This window comes from Anthonomus grandis, chromosome 13 (assembly GCF_022605725.1).
Source record: "Anthonomus grandis grandis chromosome 13, icAntGran1.3, whole genome shotgun sequence".
NCBI lineage: Eukaryota > Metazoa > Arthropoda > Insecta > Coleoptera > Curculionidae > Anthonomus > Anthonomus grandis.
In genome coordinates, this window is record NC_065558.1 from 21,386,497 (window position 1) to 21,409,178 (window position 22,682).

Consider the following 22,682-nt stretch of genomic DNA (forward strand, 5'->3'; position numbering starts at 1 on the left):
TTTTTTTTGATGATGTATGTGACCTTTAGCGGTGTCGTATTAAATTTATAATTGATACAATGCCGATGTGTGTAATTTTATTATCAGTAAAAATTCGGATTAATTGATATTAAAAGTTAGCATTTTGGAGTTCTACAAAATTAGTATAGGATGTGTAATATTTTGAGGCTTACGCAACATTAACCCTTATTACAATTTTTTTTGATAAAAATGAATTAGTTCAAAGAAAAGAAGGCTCGGAGGCCTTGATACAATTTATAACAAAAACGCAAAATCTCGGTCTTTAATAGTAAAAACTATAAAATCAAATAAATTATATGGGGTAAACAGTACAGTTATTGGCACTTTAAGAGATACTTTATTTTCCGTATAAAATAATAAATAGTTTTATATTGGGTTTTTTAAATATCTATCATAAATAAATATGTATTGGGAATATATTTAATAATTAAATCGTAAAACTATGATTAATATAAGATTAGAAAGCAATTTTTATCAAAATATAAATATGTGCAAACATTGTATTATTGGCACTATAAAAAATACCATTCGCACCTCAGGATATAGTGATTGGCACCTGGTGTACGGTTTGAGATTTCAATGAAAACTAGGTATACTAGGTATACTACATGGATTTACTTTATTTTTATTTAAATTTTAATATTGAAACCGAAAAGTGCAAATTTATAAAATCACAAATTTAATATTATTGTGTTACAGCTAATTATATAATAAATTCCACTTAGACATATAATTTTGGTATATTACAACAGTCTTATTACAGCTTACTGGTTTTTATTATTACACTCTTTAATACAGCCATTACATATATATTTGTTTACTATCGGGGGCATATTGTTATGTTTTCTTATACAATGAGGGTGAAATTGTCTAACACAAATAGCACATTTTATACCAGCCTTTGCTTTCGTTATATTAAAAGTGCAGATATAACAAAGACCGACAGACACTTTTTTATTCTCAGGAAAATCATTTTTTTCATTTTCAACAAAAACACTTGCATCGTCTTTTTCACTTTGAAATAAGTTTCTCACATGTCCTGGTTTGTTATGTAGGGTATTTAATAGAATACTCGAGATAACATTTATTTTATTTAATACAGGTTTCACAACCTGAGGTTTAAAATTGTCACACGTTTCTGCTGCATTATTTATGATATTTGACTTGGGTTTTTTTGAAAGGTTTCCTGTTTTATTTTTAGGATTTGTTTTTTTTTAATTTTCCTTCTGTGTAGCCTTTTCAAGTCTTATTTTTTTTTCTGTTTTCTTTAGCTTTTTCTTCCGATTTTTTTTTATTTAATTTTTTAAGTTGAATCTTTTTCCATTCCTCCGAAGTCAGCACAAAAGTAGTTTTTCAGAGTTTCTCTTTCCCTTTCTTTCAGGTGTTTCCGGCCACATAAGATATTTATTTATTTCTGGAGTTTCTTTTTCAATTGGTGTGGTAACTTGTTTTCCAACTTCACTTTGTTTTATACATGCTTGATTGATATCTACATTTACTTCCAACTCATTATCAGTTGTGTTTACTTCTTGAGAAAAAATTGATTTTTCCATTAAAACGTTAGATGGAGACGCAGAAAATATAATTGGAATATCCTCTAAACTAAACACCTCGACGTTATCATCATGTTCATTTAAATTACTCACATGATTTTCATTTATTTCTATAGGACTTGTCATTCTAACTTCTATGCTGTCTTTATTTTCATTTGTCTTCTCTAATTCTCTGTAATCCTGAATTTTATTAGATTCTTCCAGTTGCATTTCTTCGGGAACTTCTCTTGATTCCAGTGATACTGCAGTAATATGATCTAGCATAAACACTTTGTATATATTGTAGAGGGCACATAAATTTTCATCTTCTGGAGGATTATTTAAATTTTGCAAAAAATCTATTTTTTAATCTCCAATAATTTCTTTGAATTTTAAAAAGGAAAGGATATTTTTTACATACATTTTGGGCGATTCTTGTTTATGACTTTTTGATTTTCCTAAGCATTTAGAATAATCTATGGCTGAAGGATCCCAGGGATAAATGCCGCAAGCTCGAAACCCTTGAATCACTACTTCTGGCTTTACCTTTAAAATTGCTTCATTTAAAATAGGAGCGATTTTATTTTTAGTTAGAGATATTGAAGGATTTTCCCTTCTCCAAGCTAAAACTCCTTTTCTCCATAGATCTTTCAATGGTTTAAATGCAGAAACATCTGCAGGTTGGAGAATCCTGTTTGAGTTTGGATACAAAGCTACTAAAATAATTTGTAACCTTGTGCAAAGGTCACTAACTTTGTATGTTAGATGAGTAGTATGTCCATCTACAAATAAAATGATAGGGAATTTTGAGTTTTTTTTTACAAGGTTACTGTAGAAAACATTGGCAATATACTCATAAAAGAGCTCAGCTTTCATCCAACCATTGGGAGAGCAGCCTATTCTCCATTCACTTGGAATATTAGTAGTAATGTCAGCTGGCAATCTTTTGTAAGGAAATACCATCATGGGAGGAGTGGTTTCACCTGCAGCCGAAAAAGTGAACAAAACTGTTACCGTTGACTTTGCTTGACCTCGATCTACTTCATAAACATTTCGTGTACCAATTGGAGCTAAAACGTTTTTTGTTTTCGGACACAATTGAAAATTTGTCTCGTCAGAGTTAAAAACCCTTTGGGGATCATTCAATATGTCCATCACATTTATTTCTTTAAAATATTCTTCAATCTTAGCAAACCAGCCCTTTATATCCTGTTCGCTAACTGTAGCACTGGCGGTAGTAACTGGTTCAGGTTGTCTTTCAGTTAAAACTGGATGACGCTTTAAAAAACTTTTGTACCAACCGTCACCTGGATAATTATCCTTAAAAGGGTTTGGCCTAGGTTTTTATTCCAAAAATGCTTTGACACTGGCCTGAAGGTCCTCCTTTCGCTGAGGAAAACCTTTTCGAACACTTTCTGTTACCCATTTAACTAGGACATTCTCTTCTTCCTTTGTCAATACTGCAGAAGGGCCATGACCAGTTTTACGAAACTTTTTACTTAACCGGAACTGTAGGGTGGCACGTGGTATACCAAATTTTTTAGCAGCTGTTTTTTTTGGTAACCCATTTTTAATTTCTTCTAGAGCTTTTTGCAGGTTTTTTTCATTATACCTTTTGCTATAGTTTAGGTCCTCTCTTACTTTAGGCATTTTCTATAAAAAAAATACCTGAGTAAGTAAATGAGTATCAGAATAGTATTATATATAGTGAGTGCCGCAAGTAGACAATTCACTTCTATAACTTTTTTTGTTTTAAAATTAACAAATTGTGACATTTGGTTTGTCTCTGAAAATTACTTTAATTTTATTAGTTCCCATTAATAAATAAGGGCCAGTATGCTTTTGCCCATTTTTAGAAAATATTAAAAAAAAAATAAAACCTTACTTGTTAGTTCCGGTTAAATAGTAAGTTATAGAAAAGTACTACCTACCTAGGTACCTATTCCATTAAATCTCAATCTAGTTTAGTTATATTTGCCAATCTCGATAGTTATTGGCACCCAAAAATACAATAATTGGCATAGTGCCAACAACTGTATTTGGTTTATTTTACTTTATTATGATTTAAATTAAATGTAAATAATTAAAAAAAAATGATCATTAAACACAAAATATATAATAAAGTACAAATCTTAAAAATTTAGTTATTGGCACCTAGTGCCAATAACTATCATTTAATCAAATCTTCTATACAGTAATTGGCATCCTAGTAAATAAACGAAAAACGCGGGAAAAATTAGTGCATCATGCATTTTTTAGCACAATAATGTCTGTTTAATTCACATAACTCACATTTACCTTTTTAGTTGTATTACACCTCCTTAAATATCTTATCACAAAGGTGCCAATCACTAAGACTTTAACAATATTTAGCTCAATATCTTAAACACCACAATACATAGGCTGTTGACTTTCAAAGATGTATTTGAACTGTCAAACCTGACGTGTGGAAATTACCACTGGGAAATAAACAATGTTGCCAGATTATATTAAGATTCGAAGGATTTAAAGATTTTTATTTATAATCTTAATAAAACACTATTTGTGAAATGGGTGCCAATAACTACCGGAGTGCCAACAACTGTGCCTGTTACCCTGTGGTAAATAAATAAATAAATAAATAAATGACTGTTCAGGACATTCTGAATACGTATACTTTAAATCGAGCTCCGACCTTTTTGTATGTTTTTCCTGCTATATTGTGAACTATAAAGTTGTGCTTAGTGTCAAAATAACAGTAAAAAAGTGAACTACATAGTGGTGTAGTTTGCGAAATCAAAAGTATTATCGTTTTTTATAAACCTAATTTAAAAAGTATAAACAATGCCGAGTTAAGAACAAAATACCATAGCGCTTGCTGTTAGGAATCCCATTGTTATCAATGTTGATGATTCTCGTTATCGTATATATATACGTAGTATAGCCCAGTAGAACTAGACATTTTTCGTGCAATATGAGTGACGATGAGGATGCAGAAAGTATATGTTGCAAGAAATCTAAACGAGATGTTCAGAATAATGAAGACGGTATTTTTTGAGAGGGAACTTGCCGTTCTTGGTACCATTGTTTATGTGTCGGAATTACTGGCTCCCAATATAAAAAAATAACAAAAGACCTGGCGGACATAGTCTTTGGATGTGTCAAACATGCAAAGCTAAATTGAGAGAAATTATGATTATCAAAAGACAGGATAATAAGTTGGATCACCTTACAGAGAATTCAACAAAATATTAAGGCTATTCACGATAACATACAAACTTATCAAGCAAAACCTTCTTACGCAAATGTTATCGCCGAAAGTAAAAAATTCCCAACTAAAAAGATACCCAGTCATCCGCAAATAATTATTAAACCTATTCAATACCAAAATTCCAGTAAGTCAAAGAAAGATATGGAAAAAATTAATCCTACTGATTTGGGAATTAAAGTTTTGAGCAGAAAGAACCTAGCTGACGGAAAAGTCTCATACCGACACCGATACTCTAACATCTGCTGCCAAACAAATTCTGGGTCCAGGCTACGAAATAACTAAAACGACATTAAAAAACCCCAGGATAAAAATTCCTGGATTTAAAAAGGATATAACGACATCAGAGACAGAAAAAATAATCAGAAAACAAAATCATTTAAAGGATGAGGACTATTTTAAAGTGACATATGTAAAATCATTTGCTACGAAAAATGCGAAAGCTATATTTGCAGAGTGCTCGCCAAAACTATTCACTAGTTTTATGAACACTGACAAGTTGTATGTAAACTGGGAAAGGTTGCCGGTATATGAAGATATTGCGATCCTGAAGTGCTTTAACTGCCAGCAGTACAACTATAAAAAGGTCAACTGTCGCAGTAGGAAAGGGTGCTCAATTTGCTCAGCGGAACACGAAGAATCAAACTGCCCAAGATCTACTAAAACCTGTATGAATTGTGTTTCAAATAATAACAAATATAACACAGACTTCAATGTCCATCATGAAACCAACGACAAACTATGCAATTGTTACAAATATCAAGTAGAGAGAGCCAGAAGTAAAATAAACTATGGAGAGTCAAGCCGTGGAAGTACTAAATTCGATGGAAGATGTACTGAGGGACATTAGTCACAAAATAATACCGGATGATCTCAATAGCTGCATAGATTTAAGTAAGAAATTTTTAAACATTATACATTTAAATATTAGAAGTGTTAGGACTAATTTCGATAATCTATTACTATTTCTGGATACTTATAATATAGAATACTGTGATGTCATAATCTTAAGTGAGTCACACAAAATACCGTCAACTAATTACTATAATATTCCCGGATATACATGTTATTATAATGAAGCCAGCTACGAATCTTTTGATGGTCAATTAATATACATAAAATCTCATTTAACAACAAGTTTCAGTGATATGATACTAAATCAATCCAATATTACCTTGACAACTTTTACCATTAATATGAATAATATAGAATATAAAATTCATGCAACATATAGATCACCCTCTTCAATCAAACGTACGGTATTATTTGGACGAACTAGAGGTTTACTTGGGATCCTTATCCCAACTTGATGTTGATATATTTACGGGAGATATTAACATAAATATACTTAATAAAGATAAACCTACAAATAATAAATCCCTATCTATAATAAGTTTTTTTGGCTTTAAATCTTTAATTATGAATATTACAAGGGAGGACAGTGGATTGTGTCTGGATCATATGTTTATTAAATATAACTCCAAATTTAATAATCATTTAAAGTATAATGCCTATATTATTGAACATGATATAACTAACCATTTGCCCACTATGCTTAATTTATCTAGTCAAGATAAACAAATGACCAATGCAAACACAAGTAATGTTAATTTGGCCTGTAATGTTACAAACTTTAAAAAAATTGATTTAAATAAGTTAAAACTACTTGCAGGTAACATTAACTGGGACCATGTATTTTTCTTTGATAATCCCTTACCAGTTTGTGATTTTATAATTAACTCACTGATATCGATTATCAAGCAATCTAAATTAATCACGGTTCCAAGAAAAAAATATAAAAAACTAAAACCCTGGCTAACTTTGGCAATTATAACATCAATTAAGAAACGAGACAAAATGAAAAAAGAACTTAAAAATAATTTTGCCAATGAAAGACAAGCGCAATACAAAAACTATCGAAATACTCAAAATAAAATAATAAAAACGACTAAAAATGAATATTATAAAAATAAAATAAATAATAATTCACAAGACCTAAGAAAAAAAATCTTGGCTTGCCTCTATCTTAAATAGAATCCGTTTGAAAATTTTCTGAGTCAAAATACTATACGATCTGTAAATTCGAGTGTTTGTCAGAGCTTAGTTTTTTATTTCTACTCTATATAAATGATCTCGTGAACATACCAATTAGTGGTAAATTTACCATCTTGACACGACTAATTCGTGGTTTATTAGTGGAATTCTTGCAATGTGTAATATAATCACTTATTATTTACTTACTTTAATCAGTGTGCATTCATAAACCGGACTAACCAGACCGGAATATCAGTTGAAATAAGCAAGCTTTTAGTCCACTCTTAAAAATGGTGGGATTATGTACCAACTGAAATGTCTTGATAAATTATTTGTAAAGTAATTTAGAACGCAAATCCCAGTATTAGTTACTCACTTAAAATATTATTTATTTATTATTTATTAAACATTATCTATGAATATACATTTTGCAGAAATGTTGGACTCAAAATTAAAAAACTTTGTGTTTGAAAATTATGTTATTAGACTTTGATTAATACTTAAGTTAAAGTAACAAATCTTTTTTAACCCCTACAATATTTTTGCTACTTGCATCAAATTGATCAATTATTTTTCAATTCAAGCTTGAACAACTAATATATTTTTGCGATACATTAATAATTCCATATCCAAATTAAATTTAAATGGTGAAATTAGACTCAAAATTAAACTTATAAAATAAATATCATTTATTTTTTTGCCATTATTAAAACCAACAACAGATTTACCTATATGGATTAAAGAGTTACGTCAATTTAGAAAAACTATACAAATATAAAATATACACTTGTAATCAATCAGTGAGATAAATAGCAAAGCCTATTGTATTATAATTTCAGATTCTATAACCTGATCCATGATTATTGTAAAAGAAAGCCTCGTAAGGTTACCTTTATAATAAATTATTTAAAAAAAAGTGACAGGAATTTTATTATATTTAAAAAGTAAAAAAAAACATTAAATATAAACACATGGATTATATTTTAAAGATTGCGTTTTCCCTTTAATTACCTGTAACATTTAATAATTATAATACAGTAGACTCGCGTTATACTGAACACACTGTCTAGTGAACTATTCTAAATAGTGAACAGACATTGTATTCTGTCAAGTGAACAAATTGATTCTCGAAATAGTAAACCCAATAATTTTATTAGGTAAACAAACAAGTTAAGACAAGAAAAAGATATTAAACGGTTTGTTTCTTTTCGGGCAATTACTTTTCTTTAGTATTTGGGTGCAGTAGGTCGCGTCACGCCGCCAGAATAATTATGGCAAAAATTAGAAAGCATTTTACCCTAAGCGATAAAGCCAAAATATTAGAAGAATTAAAGAAAGGTGTCGGAGTGACCGTTTTGTCTAGGCAATATAGTGTTGCTAAATCCACTATATGCGCGATTCGTCACAGAAGGATAAAGATTTTGAAACGAGTCAACAGTACTTTCACAGGACCTGAAAAAGCGAAAACTTTGAGACAATCAGAGTGTCCTAGAATGGAAAAAGCTTTATACAGTGCGAACGTAAAGGTTGGAATAAATTCATTTAAAATTTAGGGGTATGTTCAAAAAAAAACGCTCGGACATGTCGATTTTTATCTGCGGGTTTTCTTACTATAATTTTATGTATACAGGGTGGCCCAAAAATAAGTTACGGTCATCAACGTAATTTTTTTAAATGTAAACACCTATTTTTTATTTTAGATTTAGGTTCTACATCAAATTCTAAGTACATTTCATGTACCATGTCCTATACCTAAACTCGACCGTTGACGATTGAACACAATAAAAGACTATTTTTGGAAGAGTTATTTATATCAAGCAACCTATCAGTTATTGTTTGGTTATTTACATTTGTGGTTGGTGTTTTTGATTGTTAACTTGTCACAATTTGTTGACATCAAATAATTTTGAGTGAATTTAGTTTGATTTAGTTGCCTAAGCAAAGTTTTGCTTGTGTTAAGTTTATCAAAAGATAAAATTAAAATTTCAAAAAATGGTACGTCTTAGTGAGCGAGAGCGAATAGAGATTTTGATGATTATTGGTTATGGAAACAGGATGCGCACTCAGATGGAGGTCTGTGAAATTTATCATGCCAAGTATCCTGATAGGCCACGTATATCTCAAAGTACTGTCAGTAAAATAGAACAGAAATATCGGGATTTGGGTCATGTCAGGGATAATTATACGAAAGGTCGGTCAAGTATATCAGAAGAGAAGCAACTAAATGTTTTGCTGGCAGTTGAAGAAGATTGCCGCAATATTGCGTTAGAAAATCAGATATCCCAGACATCCGTCGTTAAGTATTTAGGTATAAATAAATGGCACCCTTACAAAGTTCAATTGGTTCATGAACTAAATGAAGATGACCCAGATAGGCGTTTAGAATTTTGTGAGAGACTTATGGACTTGTGCCATGCTAATCCACAATTTTCAAAAAAAATTGTATTTTCTGATGAGGCAACGTTTTGTCTTCATGGTAGTGTAAACCGGCAAAACTGCCGATATTGGGCTACTGATAATCCGCACTGGATGATGGAGTGCCACAGCCAAGTCCCTCAAAAAGTAAATGTTTGGGCGGGGGTGATTGAAAACAGGGTTATAGGGCCCTTTTTCTTTGAAGGATACTTGAATGGTGAGAGGTATTTAGAGTTTTTAGAAAATGACTTGGTTCCATGCCTTGCCACTTTATACCCCGATCCAGAAGACCCGGATATATTAGATAATTCCTCATGGTATCAGCAAGATGGAGCTCCAGCCCATTACACTCGTCTCGTGCGCCAGTACCTGGATACCGTTTTCCCTGGACGTTGGATTGGTCGGAGGGGTGCAATTGAATGGCCGACCAGATCGCCGGATCTGTCTCTTTTATATTTTTTTTGTGGGGGTATCTTAAGTCCAAAGTTTATGTACAACATTGAAGACTTAAAAATTAGAATAACGGAAGAAATAAGATTGATAGAACCTTCTGTTATCGATAACGTTTTACAAGAATTTCAGCATCGACTGGGATATTGCCAAGAGGTTCGTGGCAGCCATTTTCAACACTTAATAAATTAATTAAAATATTTTTATGTATTCTTGCTTGATATAAATAACTCTTCCAAAAATAGCCTTTTATTGTGTTCAATCGTCAACGGTCGAGTTTAGGTATAGGACATGGTACATGAAATGTACTTAGAATTTGATGTAGAACCTAAATCTAAAATAAAAAATAGGTGTTTACATTTAAAAAAATTACGTTGATGACCGTAACTTATTTTTGGGCCACCCTGTATACATAAAATTATAGTAAGAAAACCCGCAGTTAAAAATAAAAATCGACATGTCCGAGCGTTTGTTTTTTGAACATACCCCTGAATTTTAAATGAATTTATTCCAACCTTTACGTTCGCACTGTATAAATGGTTCTTAAAAACAAGGGAGAGAAATTTTCCGGTAACTGCTTTAATGATCCAAGAGAAGGCCAAGTTACTTCACAGTCAATATAAGGAATCTCCTTCTTTTAATGCGAGCAGTGGTTGGATGCAAAAGTATAAAAAACGTTTTGGAATACGCTTCCTAACGATTTCAGGAGAAAAATTATGGTCAGAACCCGAGCTTGTTGATGTTGATGTTAAAAATAAATGAGTTTCAGCTAACAAAAGAACAGATTTACAATGCCGATAGAACTGGTTTGTATTGGAAACTTCTGCCCGGAAAGACATTTGTAGCTCGCGAAGAAAAAACTGCCCCAGGTAGGAAAACCGAGAAACAAAGAGTGACTTTTCTAGCATGCACAAACGCGGCAGGTACTCACAAAGTTAAACCATTAATTATTGGGAAAGCAAAAAATCCACGTTCGTTTCGAAATTTTAACTGTCCCGTCCATTATAGAAACTCCAAAACTGCTTGGATGACGGCAGCAATTTTCAAAGAATGGTTTCACCGAATGTTTATTCCTGAGGTAAATTTTGTCATAGGAAGACGCTTTAAATTTTAACATCTTCGTATCTCGAGAATTAGCAAAAATGGTTTCAGTCCTTTTAGACTACGATTTTTACAAATTTACGCCCTTTTTTTATTCCTTTTAAGAATTTAAACTGCACATTATTCTAGCATTTGTTCTTGTCTTAGGTTACGGAATTCTTACAGAGCCAAAACCTTCCAGTTAAAGCCATGCTTTTGTTGGACAACGCAGAAAGCCATCCACCTGCAGAACAGCTAAGTAGTGATGATGGTTCCATTTTCACTGTTTATATGCCACCTAACGTTACTCCGCTAATCCAGCCAATGGACCAAAACGCTATTCGTCTGACAAAACTATTTTATCGAAAAAATTTGTTATCACAAATTATTGGAACTAACCAGGATATCGGAGATGCTCTAAAACATATTTCGTTAAAGGCCTGAAGTTATAGAAAAATGCTGGCATAATTTACTTTCACCATTAGCCGACGAAGTTGACGATGAGGAAGATAACATCCCCTTAAGTGTTTTACGGAGCCGAATAAGAAATGAAGACATTGACACAGTGAGATCAGAAATCATTACTTTATTGCAGACTTTTAATCCAGAAGTTCATATTCAACCTATTGATGTAGACGATTGGAATAAAGATAACTTACCTGATACAAAAGAAACTAATGACCAAAGTGAAAGTGATGGAAACGATCAAGATGATGGAGTACAAGAAGAAATGGTAGTAAATAAGGAACGAGTGACAACAAATTCGGCTATAAAGTCGATTAACAACATCCTTCAGTGGGCCGAAGAGAATGAAGATAAAGTGGAATATTCTAGTATACTCGTTTTACAAAACTTAAGGAATACGATGGTGCAAACAGGACTAAAAACAAAAAAGCAAACAAAAATTACTTCATTTTTTGAAAAAATAGATTAGATTGCCGTTTTTTTATTTTATTTTAATTACATATGTAATATTTTTTCTGTTTCGCATTAATAAAGTTAGTTTTCTAAAGACAAACGTTGCTTTAATACGTAGATTAAAAAAAAATTGATAGAGTGAACAAATCGATATAGTGAACTGGATGTGCATTAATTAGTTCACTGTATCGCGAGTCTACTGTAATAATAATAAACGACTTTTATTAATTATTTAAAAAATTACAAAAAAAAACAAAATACTAATAACATAAAAGAATATTTGTGTGCCTTTAAAAGGCGAAGTCTAGCAAATTTTGTTATAATTTTATATAATTTTATAAATTATGACTATTAACGCATTTCTGTAAAAGCTATCCACATAAAAAAAATCATATGACATGAATATTTTGCCAACTCCTGGCTATATATTGCTGTTCTAAGGTAATAAAGAAAAGAAAGACTAAAATTCAGATTATTTTGAAAATAATTCTTACTATTGCTTTTACTTTATTTTAAACAACCATAATTTGGTTTATTGAAATTCAAGAAATAATAATATAAAATTATATACTGGTACCAATTTAAAGACTCTCATTACACACACTATATAACATAGGGGTAGACGAAATAAACACGTAAGTACTTTTAATTGCCTAAACCGTCTGAGATTGACATTAAATTACCATTAATTTAAGTACCTCAATAAAAGTCTTGATGAGTATTTGTATTATGTCTTGTTAGTTAAATATTAATAAATTGATTTTTTTTATATTCACGTTACAAAAATAACAGAAATTTTAATTTCTATCAAGTTTCGGACGTATTCAGAGAATAAATATCTTATTAAAAATATTTGATAGGACGTTAACAGCTGCATTATCAGAAATAAATATTGATGTTCAGATAATATTGGTCTCTGCTAGTAAATATTTAATCACAAATATAAAATTTTCCAGTGCATGAAAGATGAATACATATATTTTTATCACCTTACGTGAAATATTGCTAAAAGTATAAAAAAGATCTGTAAAGCTTTCATTAAGAACCATTTCGCAGCCTGAATTTAAATAGAAAAATAAAATGCAGGTATTTATAGATTTGCTTGTGCAACTGTGAAAATACCACCCATTTTAATTATAGCACACTTAATTTCTAACGACTTTTTTAGAAGCTTTTATTCATAAAAATATAACATTTAAGTTCATGTATGGTCCAATTAATGTCTAATATCATATACAGTTATTTTTTCCTGGAAAATTTTTACTTTTTATGACGTAATTTAATTTTTATTTTGAAAGTTATAGGTTTGTTCGCGAAATTGTAAACGTTGTTTCTCAAATAAATTGAATGTATGGAATTCGTATATATCCAATCATATTAGAATTTGTTTAAACTGAAATAAGCTAATATTTTCTTGATTGAGAAGCTATATATATAATATCTAAGTTTTCAATCATCATTTACATTTTTTTCCTAATAAATACCTGTTTTGTCTCTAAAAAACCATAATAAATATTAGGTAGCAGAGTGATTTGCTGAAACATAGTTGCTAATGATGTTTTAAATGATTAATTTGTGGGTGAATTTGATCAAAAACCTTCTTAGACAACTTAAGTAAACGCGCTAGTATTCATCAATTAATTAAAAAAAAAAGAATTTGAGTCGAAGTGAAAGTTTTGACTTGAAGTGAAAAAAGAAAGAAATTTCTTTATAAGTGAACAGACGAAAATCTACAAAAAATATGTCCAAGAAACGCCAGAGTCTACCTATAGAAACCGATGAAATTGGCTGGCTTGAATTTAAGGATATTCCAATGCCACCCAATACTTCTTTTTTTTTTATAATGAAATTATTGGGTTGTACGTAACAATGGCGCCCAACGTGGGACAATATATTCCAAATCAGCTCGTCACAATCAGGGAAAACAGCTGACATAGTGGTGAGAATCCAAAATCATATCAAGGATTCCAGTCAACCACCAAACTAGGCAGATGAGGTACATCAGGTACCATAGAATTTATGGAGACAAAAGGTTTACCCAGATTATAAATCGGAGTCTAGGATAAATGTAAAATCAAGATTAAAAAAAGGAAAATTGAAAACCTTAACACAAATATTCTCTATTAAAATAGGATTAAGTAGAAATAATAAGTCTAAACTAGCACACCAATGAGGCGGTTACCATAAACATACCACTAAGGAATGTGACGCAGTAGGTTTATTCTTAAATAAACTTTTAGAATTTGTTATGAAATTCCCTTTTGGGCGAAATTACGGTTTTCAAACAAGAGTACAGCTGTACAAAAATTTTAAATGTAATTGGACTTTTATCCCCTACAAAAATAATACAAAAATTATAAAAACAATGTACGGTCACAACTACAATCTCCAGCCGACTGAGAACGATCTAGAATCGAATATCCCTTCGCAGAAAACCATGATTTTGATGCGGAAAACAAGAAGGAACTTACTTTAGTTGGTTGGAAATCAAAAGAGCACAGTCCACAGAATGTTAAGTTTTTTGAAACCATTCGACTTTGATTCGCATACGAAATTAGAGGATTTCGCATGAAAAATCGATATTCGTATTTTCGACCGCGAACGTATATACGTATGCGAACTTTTTCACATGCGATGTCTCGAATGGGTATATATCATTCGAATTTCAAAGTTCGTGTGAGATTTTCAATTTGATTCTGCCACTTGTTTTGTTTTTTTTTTTTAATTTGTGTGAGTTGATTAAGTATTTTCGTAGTGTTTTTTTGTTGTTTATTGAAAAAAAAGTAACAATAATCAAATGGCAAGATTTAAAAATCTTGTGCAAAGAAACGTCGCTGATGCACTGGAAAAGACTGAAAGAAGGACTAGGATGTACTCTTCATTTCTTGACCCATTTGGAATGTATTCAGATGCTCAATTTAATAAATTATATAGATTAAGTAAGCCTATTACGATGGAATTGATGCTCTTTATGTACTCCAGAGACTGTGTAATCTGTCCGCCACTTTTATCCACAAAGCTTGTGCAGTTTTAGCTGAAAAATCTTGGGTGAATTAGTCCGACTTTAATTCCGAGTGCTCTTCCATAAATGAAATTAGTTCTTTCTTTTGCTCACTTGACACAAAACCGCAATTTTTTATTTTTTGAATCCATCTTAAATTTCCTGATGTTTTTAAACTTAAATTTTAGGTTAGATTAAAAAATCTTTATCGTCTTCATTCCGTTTTACGTGGCCCCCAATAGCACTCGACTTTGCTACGTTGCCACTACATTTCATGTTCGTATGCGAATGAATTTTCGAATGCTGTTCAAAAATGCACTTTTTAATTCGTGTGTGAATTTTGCCGCTCGACTTTGTTCGCATTCGAAGATTCTCGCATGGTTTCGAAAATACGGCCCCAGGGCATTTCTCCTCATATTAAAAATAATATATTTGTAGCTATTTCTCAAGGACTATCCACAATCCTTAAGAGGATTCTTTTAAATGATTAGTTATGCTTTTTTAGACAATAGGTGTACAAAGAACAAGGTGAGAGAGCCAACAATCCAACAAGTCAACAAGAACGCTAAATTCAACTTCCAAAAGAAACACTGAGCTAAACAAGGTAAGTTAAGGTAGCTTTTAGACTTTGATAACAGCTTAGACCTAGTGAAAATACTAATAATCTACAGGGTTAACAGAAAAATGGGCGAAAATCATAATCGGACTAAACATAGAAGTACTAAACAAAGGACAGGCATACAAAATCTATACAACAAAAATCATATGGCAACATGCAGCATTTCTGGTCCACTTTTTATTTTCGATAGACAACTGCCGATAAAATTATGATATTATTAAGACTTTAATAAATGTATGATCTACAAGAAATTCTACATTTTTAATCTCATCATGATTTTATAATGATATAAATAAACAATTATACAGATTGGCGAATGAATTACTACACATATAAAGTTCTACAGTTCTAGAGGCGAGATGTTGCAACGCCGCCGCAGCGACAGTACGTACGCTGGTGTTCGAGGTTCGAGATCGATTATTTTAAATTTTATTTTAGTCTGACGTCTGTAAGGGCTATATCTCTTGCGGTATACTTTAAAAAAATATTACGTCGCACTGGTATATTTTTCTAATGCAGGAATTACATGTGTGAATTTTTTGATGTTGTGCATTACATATTGAAAATAAAAGCGTTGTTCTTATTAAAATAAAATATAAACTCTAATAAAAATAGAATGTAAACATTATAAAAAAAACAGATAACAAAACTCTAAATAATAAACCTAGTAAATAATTCTGTAAATAAAAAGCTCAAAGAGACCTCCTTCTTTATAATATAGGTTAGCCTATCGTAAAAGCTGTTTCATATTTCCAAAAGAGTTTAAGGTAAAATGGAACTGGCAGATTCAACAATTTTGTTTTTCACTTCCTCTAAATTCGCTGGCCTACTATTATGATTTTTATGAAAAGTCTCCTTAAGATAACCCCACAAAGAAAAGTCATTTGGTGACAAATCGGGAGATCTTGGAGACAATTTAATATTACCAGTCCCACTAATAAGGCGGTTGAAAAAACTACTTGTTAAAAATTCTTTTACTCTAACTGCATTATAAGCAGGACAGCCATTTTGTTGAAAATAGATTGATATCTATATCAGGAAGGAGTTAAACGGCAGGAAGAATTTGGTTTCGTAGTAACTTAAGCTATTTTTTGACGTTCAAAGTACCATCAATAAAAAATAGCCCAATAATACGGTCGCCCAAAATACCAGCCCAAACATTCAACTTTAGAGGGTAAAAAGGCCTTGGAGGGAAAAAGATGTCTTAAAATTTGACACGACATTTAATATAGTTTTAGCACAAGGAATCGGTATATTTTCTAAATTTACTGAAAATAAATCCCTATATTATATTGAAAAATTGCCTCCATAAAACCATTTAATCAATTGAACTTTTGCGGAAGGGGTATAAACAGCTATAATGATAAATTTAAAAAAAATCAAAATAGCGCTTTAAGATTCAACATTGCAGTATGCAATCACACAGCAAAATGAGGTCTTCTGACTGTGCTGTGCCGAAAATAACAGATCAGACGATCGGAATCTGCCGCGCCGTTTATCAACCATAAAGTAAGCGAGAAGCGGTGTCGTCATTTATAATGCCTGTGTATAGTCTCCTGTTCGCCAACCTGTATATTGAATGAAATATACTTAATGAACCAAATCATAACGACGTAGTCTGAAATAATTTATCTTGTAAAGAAGAAGCGCTTGATTCTTTGAAGACTTACTCTCACTCACTCTCACCTTATAGTGACAGTGCATCTAAATTTTTTAACATTCTCGATTAATACTAACCATATGCAAAAAGGACTTTTAAAAAGGGAAAGAAAAGTAAATTAGAGCACCACCCATCTCTTATATGGTTGCCCTTTTCTCATTAAACGTCTTAGATAGTCGCGATTGTATAGTCCATGAAACATTTACAATTTGCGTCTTTATTTACAAAAACCCAAGTACTTATCAAAGATATCACCAAATCGTCAAAATACTGCTCTCAAACGTCTTAATAGATGTGGTGGGTTGTCTAACTGCGTGGTAAGTCAGTCTAGCTGTTTTCATAACTAACTTATAAAACAAGAAAACCTAAGTTTATTATATAATAACATCCGCTACGCTGATGTTACAGTATTATTGAGCAGTTCTTCTGAAGATCTTCAATGATTATTATGAAGAATTAACCAAATTAGCAATGCCAGTAGTTTAACAGTAAATTTAAAGACGCCAAATTTATTATAGTCGGCAAGCAAAATATTTAAATGTACATACCACTGTCAGTGGGCCAAGGAATAATGGAATTAAAAAAAATATAATATAATATATAATAATATACAGTGCTTTCATTTCAAAACGATCCACCCTTAATAACTTTCTTAAAAAAAAAAAAAATAAACACGTCAAATTGGATATATAGGGGGACGTTTAATTATGCATTTACTGAAGTTCTGTCATTCACCTCCTCACCTCCAGCTAACCTCACTTTAATATGTCAAATGGGAACCCCCATCGTGTGATACATCATAGTAAGCAGCGTAAAATTCTCTATTCAACGGTACCAAAAAAATGAAATCGGTAAATGTGTAAGCAAATATTTAGCGAAAATGTCTAGAAATAATGAATATTTTATTTACGCTAAACTTTGGTATGTCAAATGGCTACCCCATGGTGTGATACATTATTTTAAAGGGCATTCATTATGCTATCAATGGTTGTAAAAAAAAATTAAATTGATTGACCAAGAAGCAATTAAAATGTAAATCGGTAAGTTAGAAAAACAAATTTAATTAGTTTAACATATTTATTTTTTTAAATGTTCAAAATGCGCACCGTTATTAGCAAGATAATAAAAAAGCCTATTTTCAAACTCCTTACGAACAATGGCAAGGGTCTGCCCGCTAATTTCTCAGAAAAGTTATGAGACACTTTTCCAAAAAAGCAGCGTTTATTAATAGAATTGGGAAAAACTTATCAATGCCTACAAAACTCATGCTATACAACGCCATTGCTCTTCTCCATTTGCAGTTTTGTTCCAAATTATTGTTCAATATACCTTAATATAAATTGAAACAGTTTTAAGTAATTTAAAATAGAGCAACGAGACTGATCCTTAAATGTAATCGATCTAGTCTAAGAGCCAGCGACACTCGACCCTACGTCATCGGGAATTGTGTCATGAATAATAACAGTGCATAGCTTGGACACGGGCGAGTATGGAACACCCTTGTCGACCGGGCAAATCTTAGAATATGCACATCAAGAATAATTATGTGTGCCGTTGAAATTCGTGTGCCAAATGCGATGTTGACCGGTTTTTATCGGTCGACTTCAGCCCAATACCAAGATCTTTACGACTTATTTTGGGTACTGTACTTTTACAGTACTTTTTTTCTTCAGGACACTGTACATTCCTAGAACAGGATTCTATAGAATTTGTGTCCACCCTATCCATGTATAATGAGCGTGTCGAATTGGATGCCTAAGCCAGCAGCTGCTAGAGCGGAGACGCAGTTTGGCTCAAGCAGGCGCAAGGTACAGGAGAAGAAATTGTTTATCGTTAGCAGTCGGAAATAAAATATTTTCTTTGAGCCATGAAGTGTTTTATTTGCGGAAAATCCACGAATGTCATACCATTCACGGATATTTCATTTGAAAGGTGTCGTAACGCAATAGCAAGTCTAAAATTTTCCGAGAAATCAAGGGAAAATGATGGATATCACAGAGAATGTTACCAAAAGGCTTGTGTCATCAAAAGTAGATGGAAAGAAATTGGAGACACATTTCCAGTCTCCAATACTTTATAAAACACACTCGACAAATATGTTTCGTTCCGAAATGACACTTTGTCTGAACGTCCTGGAGAAGGTGCCCAATTCTACATGATATACATAGACTTCATTAACCTTTTTCTGCGCTTCTCCAGAAGTATAAGAACTTGCGATTTGAATTGTACGTAAATTCAGTTTTTGAAATGACCAAACTATTTTTTCTTCTTAATCAGCTTAACTACGCCAGATGGGGTTTGAAGCATCTATGTAATTTTTTGAATTTGAAAATTGAAAACTGTTGAAAACTCGGAAATTCACGTGGTTTTTGACAGATACTTTCCATATTCAATCAAGGATTGCGAACGTGACAAACGAAATAAAGAAGACATTACATACTCCATAACAGGGCCCGAGCAAACCAGACCAGTCGATTTCACGAAAAGTTTGAAAAATAAAAAATTCAAAGAAGCTTTCGTTGATTTCTTGTCAAAAAATTTGAAAACGCAAACATTGGCCCCTTATTTTAATGGAAAGAAAGTATTTTTAACCGTAGGGGAGCGTTGTGTGTCATTTCATGCTGCTGGCAATGCCGTGATTTATTGCGTAGAAAAATCCTTCACATGTTTTCACGAAGAAGCAGATACTAGAATAATTTATCACATCGCTCAACTGGAATCAGATTGTACTGTAATGATCAAGGCAACAGACATAGACATTTTAATCATTCTACTAGGGAACATGCACAAACTGACCAACAAAACTATTTTCATGTCAAGTGTGTCGAATAAGAATAGTGATTGCGTCAACTGTACACAACTAGCAGAGATGTTAGGTGTGAAGTATGCAAAACTCTTCCAGCATTTCATGCATTTACAGGCTGCGATTACACCTCAGCTTTTTTCCAGAAAGGAAAAGTGCGACCTTTTCAATTTGGTCTTTTGTACAATATGTACAATATTAAAGAAGCGAATAGCGTTGATAAAGCAAGATTTGAAATGTTTAATAAGATGTATGCATCGAAACGCGACAGCGAGAAATTGATAAAAGAAATGAAAGGTTTTGATTCGAGCCTCATTCCACCCTGTTAAAAAATCTTTATATCAAAAAATGTTAGGAACGACGTACGTTGCGACAATGTAGCACAACGCAAGTCAAGTGAAATGTTCTCTTTTCAATCCAACGGAAAATGGGTGGGAAGCGAATAATGGTAAGTTGCGTCCACGTTGGTTCGAAGGTGAACCTACACCATTATCTGTGGAAGATATTTTGGTCGCTATCACAGAGAGAGAAGAAGAAAATGATGACATTGACAATGAGGCCGTTTGTAACGAAGAAAGTGACGATTCTGATGATGAGTATTCATAAGTACATGTCCCGGTAGCCATTAGCTTGTTTGTTTCGTAATGCGCAAATTGAATTAATTACAGAACGCTACATTTTTATATTGTATAAATTTTTTCAGTAATAAATGTATCACGCTTGTACTCGTAGAGTAAGTTTCGCCAATACGTTCTGATTTGTATGTGTGTTGATAAAATACCTTTTTGACAAATCCTAAGTTTCAATTGAAAACACTCCCTCTGCAACATATTCAAATAATATGTCAGTTACTTGCATTTCTAAAATATTGCTGTATATAGAAATTATCTAAAAATTATCAATTTTCAAATTATCAAATTTCTATTGCAAATTATGCAAATTTCACTTTTAAGTACAAGTTTATAGTTCCGAGGAGTTTATGATAATGGGGGATCGAGGATAATTGCTTTTTAATGAAAAGATGAGAAGCGATCGTAACGGAGATTTAAAAACAGATAAATATATAACAAATTGACAAAAATCAATCATTTAAAAGTGGAAACATTCCATGTAAATAAAATTTAAATGGCAGAAATACTTTAATCGCAAAAGTGTGAATTCAATGAGTTCATTGAATTACAATGATCTTGGTATAGGCCTGAAGTCGACCGATAAAAACCGGTCAACAGCGCATTTGGCACACGAATTTCCATGGCACAAATAATTATCCTGATGTGCAAGCTTCAATTTAAAAAAAAATTGTCAAAATTTTTGATGATGTAGGCACAATAGTTACAAGCAACCCCTTTGCGCTCGGTCAACAGGGGTTCGGCACACATATATTTCCTAAGTGCCACCTGTCCCCTTCAATGTCATGTACTTATTTTTTTTTTCGTATTTTTCATTAATTAATTACACTAATTGGCACAGGATTTGCCCGGTTGACAAAAGTGTTCCATACTCGCCCGGATCCAAGCTATGCACTGATTATATCCGGTCTAGCAACGACGGCTCTCTTGATTGATCCTTTCGTCGAGATTAGGCGCCATCTTTTTATGTATCTGGGTCGCAGCTAGGTGCTTGCACTTTTGACTTGCTCGGAAGATAGGAACCGACTGATCGGGATAGGTTTGGTTGCATGTATTTATAAGGTCTGTGTGATGGTATTGTACGCGAGCCTGTGGAACAGACCACGCCCCCTCAGATTTCGGAACTTTTAGCTAGCGAGAAAATGTCGGACGGAGGTGTGAACGTAACCGGTCCTTTACGGTGTTTTTGTTGATGGATTAGGTTTTTGACGGTCGGATTGGGTTTTGTATAGGTTTATTTTTGTATGGTTATTAAGGATGGGAATTGGGATTTGAACACGTTAGGAAGGAAACGAACGGACACTGCGAGTCTAGACCTCGACTCCCAGCAATAGCTTGATAGCCGGGTTAGAATTTAATCTCTCAAGTTTTGCCATTAGGTTATCTATTTTCTTTTGTAAGATCCCATCAGGCAAACTTAGAAGGTTCAGGAGATTTGTGTTTTTAATTGACAAATCGGGCCGTTTCATGTGCGATGATGTATTGCCATCCTTTGGCTCCGCCATTCTGTTATTAGAGTCCGAGTTGGTCGTTCTCAAGGTCTCAGCGAAGCTTTGTTTTTGATTGTTTGTGTTTTTTATTATATTTGGATTTTTTGGGCTCGCCGGATGGTCACCGCCGCAATTGCAACACTCAGCCGGGGTTGCTCTGTTCTTTTGACATTCTGAATAGAAATGTTCGCCCTTGCACTTGTGGCAACGCGGCTTTGCGTTGCAATTACTCAGGACATGACCATATTCCTGGCAGCGATGACACTGCCCAATTTGCTTTCTGTTTTCAATAGTCTGAGTCCTTAAGCGCTCAACGCGGACCCTAATCTTTAAAATGTTGTCAATTTCAAACACACTCTCCTGCCTTTGGGAACGAGGAATCTGATGAGGTCTGTGGATCTTCGTCGGCCTGGGCTGGTTTTAAACCAGCTCAGTTCCTCCGGCTCAAATCCCTTCGCCCTCAACTCCTCCTCGACTTCTTCTAACTTGAAGTTTTGGTCAAGTCCTCTCAATATCACGTTCAGCTTCTTGTCCTCCTCAAGGAAGAAGGAATGGAATTCCATTCCCTCCCCCTTGAGAAGACCTGTTAATGCTCGGTGGTCATTTGGAGTTTTGGGGAAGAGTGCTAATGCCAATCTGTCTTTTTGCAGTTTTACAATGTTTTTTTTTCACAAAATAACTTGTATTTTGCGGCCCAGATTTGTGTGTCTCTTAACAGTACTTTTGGGACTTATTTATATTTGTGATGGGATCAGTGTCCCTTCCCCTTGCCCGCCAAGGAGA

General features: G+C 32.8%; 1 protein-coding gene across 5 annotated transcripts in view; it reads right to left on the minus strand.

Annotated features, from left to right (window-relative positions):
- LOC126744068 (solute carrier family 2, facilitated glucose transporter member 1-like) overlaps positions 1–22,682 on the minus strand; it is a 203,917-nt gene that overhangs the window by 77,233 nt on the left and 104,002 nt on the right. The gene's annotated exons all lie outside the window — the stretch shown is intronic.